We start from the raw sequence: 14,304 nt of genomic DNA, 5'->3' as shown, positions 1-14,304 counted from the left end.
GAGATAGAGAAAGTCTAAAAAGACATTTGGGTTCTAATTCTCAGAAATATGTTATGCTACATGTCAAAGAGAATTAAGATTACCTATAAGCATACTTTATATTGGAGAGTTTATCTTGGATTATCCATGTGGGCCCAGTGTAATCACAAGGGTCTTTAAATGTGTAAGAGTATAGCAGAAGAACATAGTCAGAGGTAGACGTGATAAAAGGATGGTCAGAAAGATGTAACATTGTTGGGGCTGAGATGGATAAAGGGGTCTATGAGTCAAGGAAAGTGGATTATTCTCAGTAAACTGGAGAAAGGAAGGAAATGGATACCCCTGGAGTTTCCAGAAACAAAAATCACTCCCTTGGAGTTCCCATCGTGGCTCAGTGGAAATGAATCTGACTAGCATCTATGAGGACCACATTCAATCCCTGGCCTCACTCTATGGGTTAAGGATCCAGCATTGCCGTGAGATGTGGTGTAGGTTGCAGATGCAGCTCGGATCCCATGTTGCTGTGGAGGTGGCATAGGACAGTAACTACAGCTCTGATTCAACCCCTAGCCTGGGAACCTCCATGTGCCACAAGTGCAGCCCCAAAAAGACAAAAAAAAAAAAGCAATTGTAAACTAATAATAATAATGTAAAAGGCCTATACTTTTCTTTTAATTTCTCCCATTCCCCTACTATTTTCTTACTGGCTGATAAAAATAAACTGCTTTGTAAAATCAATCTGGGTTCTCTTTGAGCTGGCTCTGTGATCAAACCTCATTATTAGAAAAAACATTTTAGGCACAAGCTTTTAAAAGAACATGTATCTTTAAAATATCCATTTTAGTCTTTGTAGTAATTTAATAGTATTCCCTACCTAAACCCAAGAAAGTATCCTTTTCATTTATAATAAGGACCCCATTTTTGATCATCAGTAAACTTTACTATTACTCTAGGGTGAACCCACAGTCTGGACTCAACTCCAGTTGTAGTACTGATTCGCCTAACACTATACTACTGGACAAATTGTACTGTTATGAGTTGAGTTGTATCCTCCTTCCAATTCCTATTTTGAAGTCCTAAGCTTCAGGGCCTCAGAATGTGAGTTTATTAGGAAAGAGGGTCCTGATTAGGAATTGCAGGTATAATTAGTTAAGCTAAAGTGAAGTCATACAGGAATAGGATGGGGCCTAGTCATACAGGAATGGGATAGGGTCCCTAATCTCATGACTGGTATCCTCATAAAAAGGAAAAAAATGGATACAGACATACACAAACATGGATAACACTCTATAAAGGAAGAGATTGTGTTGATCTTCTGCAAGTCAAAGAATGACAGAGATTAATCAGCAGCCAACCAGAAGCTATGGGAGAGTCAATGAACAGGTCCTTCCTCAGAGCCCTCAGAAGGAATCAACCTCATCAACTTGCAGATCTCATATTTATTGCCTCCAGAAATGTGAGGCAATGCATTTGTGTTGTTCAAGACACCCAGTTTGTGGTACTTTGTTATGGCAGCCCTAACAAAATAATACAAGTACTAAAGTCGTTTGCTTGTACATCGTCACTGAACAAAGCTGCATGCCTACCAACATCAAGCATAGTGATACCTGCAACAACATGTTAAATTCAAAGGCCTTCATGAGAAAGTCCAAGATTACTAAAATCAGATCTGCTCCAGAAACTTCAGTCTCTATTAGTTGTTTATTGAATCTCAAGTGCTTTCTCTTTGGGAAGGACGTTTGCTTCATGACCATAAACTAGGCATTTTCAGAATGACCTTTAAAATCCTTCTTTCCTTCTGCATTATGAAGCTCACTAAAATATACACATTGGAATCTAAAGGAAATTAAAGGTTAAAATCTGCTTTATTAATGACAGAGCCGCATTTAACATGGCGGCTAGGTTTGGTGACCCAATTGGGAACTTTCTGTATCTTCCTAAATTTAGGCCTTCATCCAGTCCACCACACGGAGTTCTGACTCATAACTACTTATTCTTGAGAGACAGACATAGAGTATAGGACCAAACTACAACTTCAGTCCTTCTTCCATGTGGAGGTTTAAGAGTGATGGAACTAGTGCAGAGGCCTTCTCCAGGCTCTTTCATTTATCTGTTGAAGGAAAAAAAAAATCCATGGTTAATAAAAGGATATTGACAGAATTTTTTAAAAAACCAACATGTTGATTTAGTACATTCAGGTTGCTATAACAAAAATATCATTGCCTGGGTATCTTATAAACAGTACGAATTTATTCCTCACCATTCTAGAAGTTAAGGGGTCCAAGATCAAGGCATCAACAAATTTAGCGTCTGGTGAGAGCCTTCTTCCTGGTTCAGAGACGGCCACCTTCATGCTGTTGCCTCACATGGTGGGGGGAAAGGAAACTCCCCAGGGTATCCTCTCTAGTTTCTTTCATGAGGGCTCTACTTTTATGCCCTCATTACCTTCTAAAGGCTCCACCTCCAGATACCAACACCTTGGGGAGTATGTTTCAACATATAGATTTGGGAGGATACATAAGTTCCATCTGTACCACATATAAACAAGTGAGCAAACTAGACTGTGTGTATTTAGCAGTTAATAGTAGGGGTAATCTCTGTCCTAAATGCTAATTTTTCTCACTTAATCCTCACTAGAACATTAGGCAATAGAACACAGAATGATTCTCCATTAAGGTTTACCAGTTGTCCACATTATGTCCTTTATAGGAAAAGAATCCAATTCTGAGTAACATTGCATTGGGTAGTTAGGTCTCCTTTGTCTGCTTCAATCCAGGATACTTCCTCTCTCCTCATTTTGTGATTAAGTGATTACAGATCACTTATTTCATAGAAAATCTCTCAAGTTTAGATTTTCTGATGTTTTCTCAGAAGATTTATTTTATTCATCCTTTGGAGGAAGACCTCTTAACTGATGTTCTGTATTCTCATTACATTCTGTAAGATTGCACATGATTTTGTTTTTTCTCATTGCAGTTGATGTTCACTTTGATCACTTGATGAAGGGGCTGTCAGACAGGCATCTCCATTGTAAAATTACTTTTTTTCTAATTAGTAAGCATTTTTTTTGTAGAGTTTCAAAAGTAGCTAAAAGTCCCACTTCTCAAACTTTTAGCTTTTTCTCTAACATCACATGCTGGTCTTTCTTCTGCACAAAAACATTCCTCATTCTTCACTGTTTACTAATATTTTGCCCCATGCTCCCATCTCTACTTGAGGACACTCTCTGAACTTGATCATGTTTCAACACATTGCTCTACATAACCATAGCTTTCCATGCCCACCTTTATTTAAATACCTATCTTATTCTGCCCCCCCAATAGTTGGGGGGCTGATTTATTAAGAAAGGAAAAGAAAATGAGAAACAAATAATTATTCCAATATAAAAATTAAAGACAGGAGTCGTGGCTCGGCAGTTAACGAATCTGACTAAGCATCCATGAGGGTGAAGGTTCAATCCCTGGCCTTGCTCGGTGGGTTAAGGATCTGGTGTTGCCCTGAGCTGTGGTGTAGGTCACAGACCTGGCTTGGATCCTTTGTTGCTGTGGCAGTGGTGTAGCTCCGATTAGACCCCTAGCCTGGGAACCTCCATATGCCATGGGTGTAGCCCTAAAAAAGCAAAAAATTTAAAAAATTAAAAAAAATAAATGATGGAAGAGAATTGAGATGTGGATACTTGACTCAAGCTTGTTTACCCCTTTGTTCAAAGGCTGATTTAGTTCTGGAGAGACAGTAATGAAGAATAGATCCTCCGTGGTGGTAGATCAAAATATGATATTTTTAATCCTTGCTTTGCAGTGTACAGGGTATTTTATCTTAGAAAATTTCCTTTTCCTCTCTCTGCAACAGTTGCTCCAGTTGAAAATGAAAGATTTTCCTGAGGATTCTCCATTATCCTTTTGTTGCGATGATGTTCCTTGTTGTACTGAAGGTCAGTGAAAAGGTCCTTGATATAGAAGCTGTGTTTCTTCCTACCAGCATTTATGGTTTTCAGTGTGCTTTTTAAAGAGCTATCTCATTTCATATCCAAATTAAGTTACTGATAGTATTGAAAAAAATCAATTCTTTATCATTATTCTTGCAATTGGATACCTCTCTGACTTATGACTTCATTATATCAAGTAGAAGTGGGATCTTTTATTAGATTTTCATCTTGTAGTGGGAGGAAAGTCTAGGGTACATGGAAATTCAATTATATATTCAGCAACTGAGGAAATAACTACAGGATGAATCTGTGGACCCACTGATTTAAATTTACCCATGAAACTCTGTTTATCACCTGACTGCCTGAAGACTACATGTCGACTGGTGGACCGTGGCGGCATCTTGGATTTGCAAGGATTTGTCAATTTAGTATCAGTTTAAATTATTCTGTTCCTCAGTACCCAGTCACAATACCTCAGTAAATGGCTGCAGTTTCCTTTGGAGAATTCCTGGGGGAAGATTTAAAATACGAAGTTGCAACATTTTTGAGGGGCTTTACTCAGTGGATTCTGGCCTTCAAGTAAGGTAGTATGGTCTGTAACCTGAGTTAAAAGCCAAAAATCTCCATTTTGGCCATCAGGCTGAATTGTTGGGGCCATATGTATTGTGGCAGGTCTCAATCATCATTAACAGACTGTTGGTTGAAATATAGACATTCAGACGTAAATGGGGACCATGTTGTTAGAACTGGAGGAAGGAAGTTTTTTATTGTATAGTAGCATAAAGCTTAGCAGAATTGTGCGCTTCAGTTATGTGAAAAGCAAAACATGTCAGTGATTACCTTGAATATTTATCTAAGAAGATTTACATGTAAAATATTGAAGAAATGTTCTAGATTATTCTCAGTATTTATAGTAAAATCAGAGATAAATTGAGGGAATAATTCGTAAGTGATAAAGAACCAGAGCTTGATGATTTGGGAAATTCTTAGCCTATACAGATTGCAAAAATAGTAAAATTAAAAGATGCACTATTAGAAAAGTGTGTTCTGTAGAGAAAGCCAAGGGTGTGGATGAAAAATCCTTTGCTAGTGCCTCAGAAGAATCAATAGGTCAAAGCATTCAATCACAGAAAGGGCTTTTTAAAGAGATTAGGTATGTGATTCAGGGATCCCCAAAGCTATCTTGGCAGAAGCCAGAAATAGAGATAAAATTATCCAGGAACGATCTGTGGAGGAGCCTTGTGTCTGATGGAATGAATCCCATGACATATATGGGAGACTCACAGAGTTCTTAAGAATCTGCGAACAGCAGTAACACCACCAGCTTAAACAGAAAGGGATAAAGGGAAAATAAAATGAAAGAAGGACATGAGACTCACAAAATTCTACAGTCAGTAAACAGACTGATGAAGGTACTCAGCTTCCAACATGTAGTATCCTTCTTTAAATAGGAAAGAGGACTCTGAAATCGAAGCCATTGACTCAGATGGAGGAGTCCTGATCCAAAAAAGACTGTTCCCAGACCTTGAAACCTAATGGAGTTTGTCCAGGTGGATTTCAAAATTGCTTGAGTATGACGATGACTTTTGGCCTTCTCTCTTTTCCCTCTTTAAACAGAAATTTTTAAAATTTTTGCCGTTGGTCTGCCTAGCCTTTCTCTTTGGAACAGATAATTTTTCTAGCTTTACAGCTCTGCAGATGGAGAAGAATTTTGCCTGAGGTTGGGTAATACTCAGAGTCTCACCTCTACCTGATTTCAGTGTTTTAATTGATGAAATTTGAGACCTTTGAGTTCATGATACTTAGATGAGATTTTGAACTTGGAGTTGATGCTGTTGAGACTTGAAGGAATATTGGGATGAGGTAAATGTATTTTGCAGGTGGGACAGACATAAGTCTGTATATTGACTCTGGTTGACTAAATAACGCTCTTCCTACAAAATTCCCATGTCCTAATCTCTTGAACCAATGGATATATTAGCTTACATGGCAAAAAGGACTTTGCATGTGTGATTAGATTAGGTTAAGACTGTTCAGATGGACAAATTATTCTGTAATATCCAGGTAAATCCACAAATCCTATGTAATCATAGGGTCCTTATAAAAGAAGGCAATGGGACACAGTCAAAAGAAGGACATGTGACATGGAAGCAGTGGGAAATACGATGTGATGATGGAGGCAGAGGTCAGCGATAGAAGTAGAGAGAAAGCAAGGAAGAGCGAGAGAAAAAGAAAAAGAGGTATTTGAAGCATCTATGCTGCTGGCTTTGAAGATGGAGAAAGGGTCCATGATCCCTGTTACAGCTGATCTGTAGAAACAGGAAGAGGCAGGAAACAGATTATTCTTTAGAGCCTTTATAAGAAATGCAGCCCTGCCAAACCTTGGTTTTAGGACTTCTGACCTCAATGGCTGTATTATAGTACATATGTGTTGCTTAAAGTCACTAAATTTGTAGTAATTTGTTAAAGGAGCAATGAGAAATTAGTATATACATCAAGTAATACTTTTAAAAAATTGCCCATTTTTTCATTCCTAGGGACATGGTAGTTGGTTAGTTACTGCTAAATATCTCAATGTGTCAAGACATTCTGGTTACTACTTTGTCTCTGCTGCCCATTATGATAAATGTGACAACTGTGTCAATAGCACTGAGATACTCACTGACACCGAGTCTTTGCTTTTCTAAAAGCTCATCAGCACCAGTGGCATCAAGGATAATGTCTCTATGGTAGCATCTCCTGCTGTCCTGTCCAGTCTACAGAGGTAGCTCTCAGCACCCTTCTCTGGGATATTAATGCTCCCTCATTAGTTATCTCTTAATTCTTTAATGAAGGAAACAGTCTCCAAACCTTCTTGGAGCATATAAATGGCAGGAGGTAAGGCTGTATAGTTCATCTATAATGAATTAACTCAAATATCCCCATCTTCCAAAACTTTTGGATTCTATCCTTGACATTATGACAGGAATTTCTAGTATCTCAGCTTCATTAGATGTGGGTTACTCACTATCGAATTCTAATTTCACTCAATTGATCATATACATTTTTAAACTTCCAGCTACATAATCAAGCACAAACAACCCAGAATCTCTGATAAGTAAAATCATGAACAAATTTGGTCCAATTTGTTGTAAATATTCTATTTTACTTGGACTCCTAGCATCTATCCCCACACGTAGCCAGTGTGTTTTGTACCATATATTTTATGACAACATATTGTAAAAGAAATATTTTAACTATTTTCAAATATAAAGTACTTCTTCTAGAGTTAGGCTTTGTATTGTTTTTCCCCCTAGAATGTATTTAAATCTGACTCTTAATGAGAATCTGGTGGCAGGAACTGATTATGTTGAGTCTTCAAGATGCTGGGTACATCCTTACTAGATAACCACCCCAGGTTGGGTTATTATAAGATGTCCAAGGAAGAGAAGATGGATAGACTCAGACACGAGAGGGTGGTATGCTTCTACTTAGAAGGGAGGCTCGAGGGTTTTATCTAAGTTCATCTAGATGTTCTTATTCCAAATTTCAGTACTTTCCTAGTCAATTCCTTATTGCCTTGATTTTCACATTAGGGGATTGGTGAGGCTATGAACTGGTCACAGGTTGCATTCCATGGGAAGCAAAGTTTCAGCTGAAGATTGCAGTTCAGTTGTTATTAGAAAATGCTTGTGACATCAGCATTTGTGGAAGGGAGTGAAAAGAAACAAGACTGGACCTGGATAACCTCTGAGGAGCTTTGGTGTGAGATACCTCTTCAGTATTATACCAAGTGGAAATGAGAGGACCTGGTCTTTATGTAACAGTGTCAGTCACTGGAGATGCGGAGAGTCTCTGGAATGGGTATGGCCTTGGGAAAGGCATTTTTCTTTAGTCAAGGTATTCTTCAAGAGAATGATATGGCCATGGTCCCGCCTCTAGCACTCAGAGCAGCTTGGGGAATCAGGTCTTCATTCCTAAAGGAAGTTTGGGTGGTACATCACAGCATCCATCATAGAAATCAACTTACATAACACATAATTATAATTTTGGTGAGATCAGCTTTGAAGCTCTAAAACTAAGAGATCCCCTTAAGACCACCATAGAACCTTTCTAGTTTCCTGACCAAGACTTAAGCTGAGAGTTTAAAGACATGAGCTTACTCTTTTTATTTTTTCCATTATAGTTTTAGTGTAGTCCATAGCAGTATCTTATTCTGCTGCCCTTATAGTCATTGCTGCCAAGGTAGTTAATAGCATAATAGCGTCTTGGTCCCTCAAGGAACTGGTTTCAGTAAGGACATTATCACTGTCAACCTTAGATGATGATGTAATTAATTCTGATGCCATCGCATGACATGGATGCCGCTCATCCTACTTCCCATTTTCAAAAACTCAATTTCCCTTTAAGTCCAAGGAAACAGACCAATCACAAAAAGCCCATCATTTTTTTTTTTATTTTCACACTGTACAGCAAGGGGGTCAGGTTATCCTTCCATGTATACATTACAATTACAGTTTTTCCCCCACTATTTCTTCTGTTGCAACATGAGTATCTAGACATAGTTCTCAATGCTATTCAGCGGGATCTCCTTGTAAATCTATTCTAGGTTGTGTCTGATAAGCCCAAGCTCCCGATCCCTCCCACTCCCTCCCCCTCCCATCAGGCAACCACAAGTCTCTTCTCCAAGTCCATGATTTTCTCTTCTGAGGAGATGTTCATTTGTGCTGGATATTAGATTCCAGTTATAAGTGATATCATATGGTATTTGTCTTTGTCTTTCTGGCTCATTTCACTCAGTATGAGATTCTCTAGTTCCATCCATGTTGCTGCAAATGGCATTATGTCATCCTTTTTTATGGCTGAATAGTATTCCATTGTGTATATATACCACATCTTCCGAATCCAATCCTCTGTCGATGGACATTTGGCTTGTTTCCATGTCCTGGCTATTGTGAATAGTGCTGCAATGAACATGCGGGTGCATGTGTCTCTTTTAAGTAGAGCTTTGTCCGGATAGATGCCCAAGAGTGGGATTGTGGGATCATATGGAAGTTCTATGTATAGATTTCTAAGGTATCTCCAGACTGTTCTCCATAGTGGCTGTACCAGTTTACATTCCCACCAGCAGTGCAGGAGGGTTCCCTTTTCTCCACAGCCCCTCCAGCACTTGTTATTTGTGGATTTATTAATGATGGCCATTCTGACTGGTGTGAGGTGGTATCTCATGGTAGTTTTGATTTGCATTTCTCTTATAATCAGCGATGTTGAGCATTTTTTCATGTATTTGTTGGCCATCTGTATATCTTCTTTGGAGAAATGTCTATTCAGGTCTTTTGCCCATTTTTCCATTGATTGATTGGTTTTTTTGCTGTTGAGTTGTATAAGTTGCTTATATATTCTAGAGATTAAGCTCTTGTCCGTTGCATCATTTGAAACTATTTTCTCCCATTCTGTAAGTTGTCTTTTTGTTTTCTTTTGGGTTTCCTTTGCTGTGCAAAAGCTTTTCAGTTTGATGAGGTCCCATGGGTTTATTTTTGCTCTAATTTCTATTGCTTTGGGAGACTGCCCTGAGAAAATATTCATGATGTTGATGTCAGAGAGTGTTTTGCCTATGTTTTCTTCTAGGAGTTTGATGGTGTCCTGTCGTATATTTAAGTCTTTAAGCCATTTTGAGTTTATTTTTGTGCATGGTGTGAGGGTGTGTTCTAGTTTCATTGCTTTGCATGCAGCTGTCCAGGTTTCCCAGCAATGCTTGCTGAATAGACTTTCCTTTTCCCATTTTATGTTCTTGCCTCCCTTGTCAAAGATTAATTGACCATAGGTGTCAGGGTTTATTTCCGGATTCTCTATTCTGTTCCATTGGTCTGTCTGTCTGTTTTGATACCAGTACCACACTGTCTTGATGACTGTGGCTTTGTAGTATTTCTTGAAGTCTGGGAGAGTTATGCCTCCTGCTTGGTTTTTGTTTCTCAGGATTGCTTTGGCGATTCTGGGTCTTTTGTGGTTCCATATAAATGTTTGGATTGTTTGTTCTAGTTCTGTGCAAAATGTCCTGGGTAATTTGATAGGGATTGCATTGAATCTGTAGATTGCTTTGGGTAGGATGGCCATTTTCACAATATTGATTTTTCCAATCCAGGAACATGGAATATCTTTCCATTTCTTTACATCTTCTTTGATTTCTTTGATTAAAGTTTTATACTTCTTGGCATATAGGTCCTTTACCTCTTTGGTTAGGTGTATTCCGAGGTATTTGATTTTGTGAGGTACAATTTTAAAAGGTATCATTTTTTTGTATTCCTTTTCTAATGTTTCATTGCTGGTATACAGAAATGCAACTGACTTCTGAATGTTAATCTTATATCCTGCCACTTTGCTGAATTTATTAATCAGTTCAAGGAGTTTTGGGGTTGAGTCCTTAGGGAAAAAGCCCATCATTGATTGAATGGGCCCGGGGGTCCTTCTGGTGTCAGTTTTTATATCAGTTAGGATTTCTGTGATAGATAGAAATTTAATATAAAAGAGATAATTTAATATAAATAATTATTTACAGGGATTGGAGAACTGGGCGAGAAAAAAGAGAAATTTTTTTTTTTTTGGTCTTTTTAGGGCTGTACCTGTGGTACATGGAGGTTCCCAGGCTGGGAGTCCAGTCATAGCTGTAGCTGCTGGCCTACACCAGAGCCACAGCAACTCGGAATCCAAACTGCATCTGTGACCTACACCACAGCTCATAACAACACCGTATCCCTAATCCACTGAGCGAGGCCAGCGATTGAACACACTCCTCGTGGATACTAGTCGGGTTCGTTAACTGCCGAGCCACGACGAGAACTCCAAGAAGAATATTAACACAGAAGGAGTAACTACTGAAAGCAGAGTCAGGGATCAAAGAAGGAGACGAGGAGTATTAGAATTTAGAGATTTAGAGTAGGGTTCCTACAGAGTTGGGATTCCAAGCTACAGGCTGTGGGGTTGGCAGGGGGTAGGGGAGATGGTTGTCCTGGTGCTAGAGCCATAGCATCTTTTATATAGGCGCCTCCTGAGCTGGGCATCAGCCAGCTGTTGCTCTGGCATCTGTGAAAAAGCGTGATGAGGCTGGTTCTGCAATGTGGAGGAAAAATCATGCTGCAAAATGGATCCGGGTGTTGCCGCCAGAGTAAAGGACAACTGGATCAACACTAATACGAAGCAAAACAGAAAGCAGCAGAGCCCTCCTCTCTGGCCTCCCATTCTCCCTCTAGCGCTTCCCCATTGACAAAGACAAAGAGGGAGCCAGCTGGCAAAAGGAAAATGTGATTTGCAGAAGCTCAGCTTTAGTACCACAGATAGAAGAATAGAGATGAGTTCGAAGCTGAGGGACAACAACATAATATCACTTCGTGAAGAAATCATATAGTAAAGGTTAAGTTAAAATAGAAACAGTGCATTTCTAGACACCTTTAATAAAATGTGGAAGTTGTTGGCTCAATACCTGTCTCCCTTGCCTCCCACTGCTGCAATAGCTAGAAATCAAATTATTTGGCTTTTTACTCTCTCTTGTGTTTCTAAGATGTCATCTTACTTCTTTTGACCCATGAGAACAAAAATCACATGAATTAAAAGATGCAGTCTCAAGTTCCTGCCATGGTGCAGTTGGTTAAGAATCCAACTGCAGCAGCAGTCTGGTTGCTGTGGAGGTGTGGGTTCCATCCCTGGCCTAGCACACTGGATTAAAGGATCCACTGTAGCTGTGGCTTGGGTTCAATCCCTGGCCCAGGAACTTCCATATGCCATGGATGCAGCCATAAAAAAAAAAAAAAAAAAATGCAGTCTCACTTTTTGCTCTTCACCATTTCCTTCCATTATGTGTAACTCGTAAAACTCAAAGACCATTAAAGGACCAGGTTATTCACTAATTTGGGGATATACCGAAATGCTAAGACTGGCAGATAACAGCTGGAGAATTTGAGTCCCTCATAGCGCATTTGAGCCACTGTATTGCCTATATCCAGACTTATTGTTTTTTGAGATACAAACCTGGATTTCCTTATGCTGCTTTGCTCAGGTTTTCTATTAATTACCTATAAACTTTAATGAACTCAAATCTTAATGAATATATTGTGAAAGATCCCAGTAAATTAACAGTAATCAATTTATAATCTATTCTTGAAGACATAGTTTACATGGTGAGGTTTTTAAGAAAATTAAGTACCATATTTTTTTAAGTCAAGTCATAAATTAGTTAAGTAATCTTGGAAAATTACTAAATCTTTCTAGGTCTTAAATTTTCCCATCTGTAAAATTTGCTACAGACTTTGATGAAATCATACTATCAATTATACATTAGATTAAAATTTCCTGTTGAGTAGGAAATGATAGAATAAGCAAATCCTGAAGTAACTGAGCCAAGAATGACAAAATATTATTGATGTACATAAAAATGGAGTGTAAAGTACAAAAAAACAGCGTATCATGCCTAAAGTTAACCATATGGAAGGCACTCCAACACTCAAGTGACCAAGAACCAGATTGAAAAGTCAGCCTTAAAATTCTAGTTTTAGTTCTAACGTGTAAAGTGCTAAGCAGTCCTCACTCCCAACATTACAACAACAACAGAGATTGAAAAACTGAGTATCAGTGGCTTTTCTTGGATGCAATGGAGAGGTGAGGGCAAAAGGCAGACTGACGCCCTGAACTCTGGTAAGACAGGTGGAGATTGGGAACTCACGTAGCTAACGTAACCAAGATCTCCTGGAGCAAAACATCAATGGTAATTTCTAATGAATTTCTGCAAACTGCTTGTGGACTATCGTGACAGTAAGAAAGTCCTGCAACCAAAGTATAGGGGTCCCCTGTACTAATATGGGCTTTTTATCCAGAAACACCGTCAGTTTCTCTTAGTGAATATATGCGAAAAATTTCCTCATGGTCCCCGGAAGGTGTAGGATAGAGTAGCATTGCTAAACACCCACAGACTTATGTATTAAAACAAACAAAAACGCTGTAATTCAGTGGGAAAAGCTTGAATTGCACACAATTCTGAAACCAGATCCCAGATGGGGGTATGGCATCACTCCCAACTCCAGCAGCACCAGTCTTCCGAATGTCTCCTTTAAGGGAGGAGACTAGGAATCTGGGGTTAATAGATGCAAACTATTGCATTTGGAGTGGATAAGAAATGAGATCCTGCTGTATAGCACTGGGAACTGTATCTAATCACTTGTGATGGAGCATGTTGGAGGGTAATGTGAGAAAAAGAATGTATATATGTATGTGTGACTGGGTCACTTTGCTCTGCAGTAGAAAATTGAAAAAAAAAAAAGAAATAAATAAAACTTACAAAACATAGTCAAGACTTCTGATTTCAACTCCAAAATACAGTTTTTGGAAATTGTCATTCCTGTTCTTACAACATAGGGAAGAAAACAGAAAGTGAACAAACTGAAAATTAATCTTTTTTTGTATCTGTTGGATAACTAAGATCACCAAGACAAACCACAAGGAAAATCTGGAGATGGGCAGATGCAGAAGTGCAGCTGAGATCAGTCGACCTAGAGTAGGGTTGTTACCGAATTCACTTGGACCCCACTCAGGCCCTACCAAGGCCAGTCTCTCTGCCTCCGCACAGGAGAGATTTTTCATTCGAATAGGCAGATAATAAAACCAAGCTAAGATCGACACAGCACAAGCCATAGAATGTGCTTTGGTGGCCGAAGAATGGTGAAACCTGAGCTAAGTTCACAGATCAACTTTTGCCCACCTGGTGAGAGGAATTTAATTTTAAAGAATAGAGATAAGGGGTAGGAGTGAGGCTAATGATGGGGAGGCAAATGCAGTAGTCTGCCAGTGAGGGGGCAGGGCTTCTTCTAAGGGTGTCACCCCTTTTTAGTTTCTTCTTTGGTCCTTAATGTCTAGTTCTGGGTGCTTGTAGGTGTGTCATTTAATATGTTGATGAGGTGAAATAAGGATATAAGGAGACTCAAGGTCTGTTGGAGGTCACATTCCAGATTCGTACCATCTTGGTCCCAGCTGGTTCCACATGGTTTTTGTTAGTTTGTTTGTAGCTTCCTTTCTTATCTCTGGACACTGTAACTTAAAGATTTATCTCAATTCTTGCTAAAGGGGAGGTGGGTGAGCAGATGTTGAGCAAGGACAGTGCTGCTAAAGATGGGGTTGGAGGGTTGGGAGCAAAAACCTGGAGCAACTCTGGCAGTGGGGTTGTTATAGTCCTAAAGTTGTGGGCACATTGAAATAGTCATTTTGACAAATTGCTGGAGGCTGAGTGTGGATTGATGTAAGAGTGAGAAACTCTTGGGGGGCGGGGGAGAGCTCAGTCTCAGGTTGGCCCTTAGGAGTTCATAGTTTTTAATCTCCAAAAACCTTACCTGATTCTTGGAGTGAAATGCCAAAAATGGTACCCTTGAGGCTCTGACACA

The 14,304-nt window shown here is 39.2% G+C and overlaps 1 long non-coding RNA gene across 1 annotated transcript in view; it reads left to right on the top strand.

Moving 5' to 3' along the window:
* The window catches only part of LOC110262273 (uncharacterized), a 60,688-nt gene extending 50,058 nt beyond the window's left edge, over positions 1-10,630 (top strand). Inside the window, exons 3-4 of the long non-coding RNA XR_002347101.2 lie at positions 3,829-8,320; positions 10,317-10,630. This is a non-coding gene — a long non-coding RNA (uncharacterized LOC110262273). The remainder of the gene's footprint in view (positions 1-3,828; positions 8,321-10,316) is intronic.
* The last annotated feature ends 3,674 nt before the right edge of the window (positions 10,631-14,304 follow it).

This window comes from Sus scrofa, chromosome 9, assembly GCF_054392235.1.
Source record: "Sus scrofa isolate SSC_HxYL_T2T_F1_AM1 chromosome 9, Sscrofa_HxYL_maternal_Yorkshire_Landrace_v2.0, whole genome shotgun sequence".
NCBI lineage: Eukaryota > Metazoa > Chordata > Mammalia > Artiodactyla > Suidae > Sus > Sus scrofa.
Note: the sequence above shows the minus strand (reverse complement) of the source record. Positions and strands in the feature narration are given on the sequence as shown.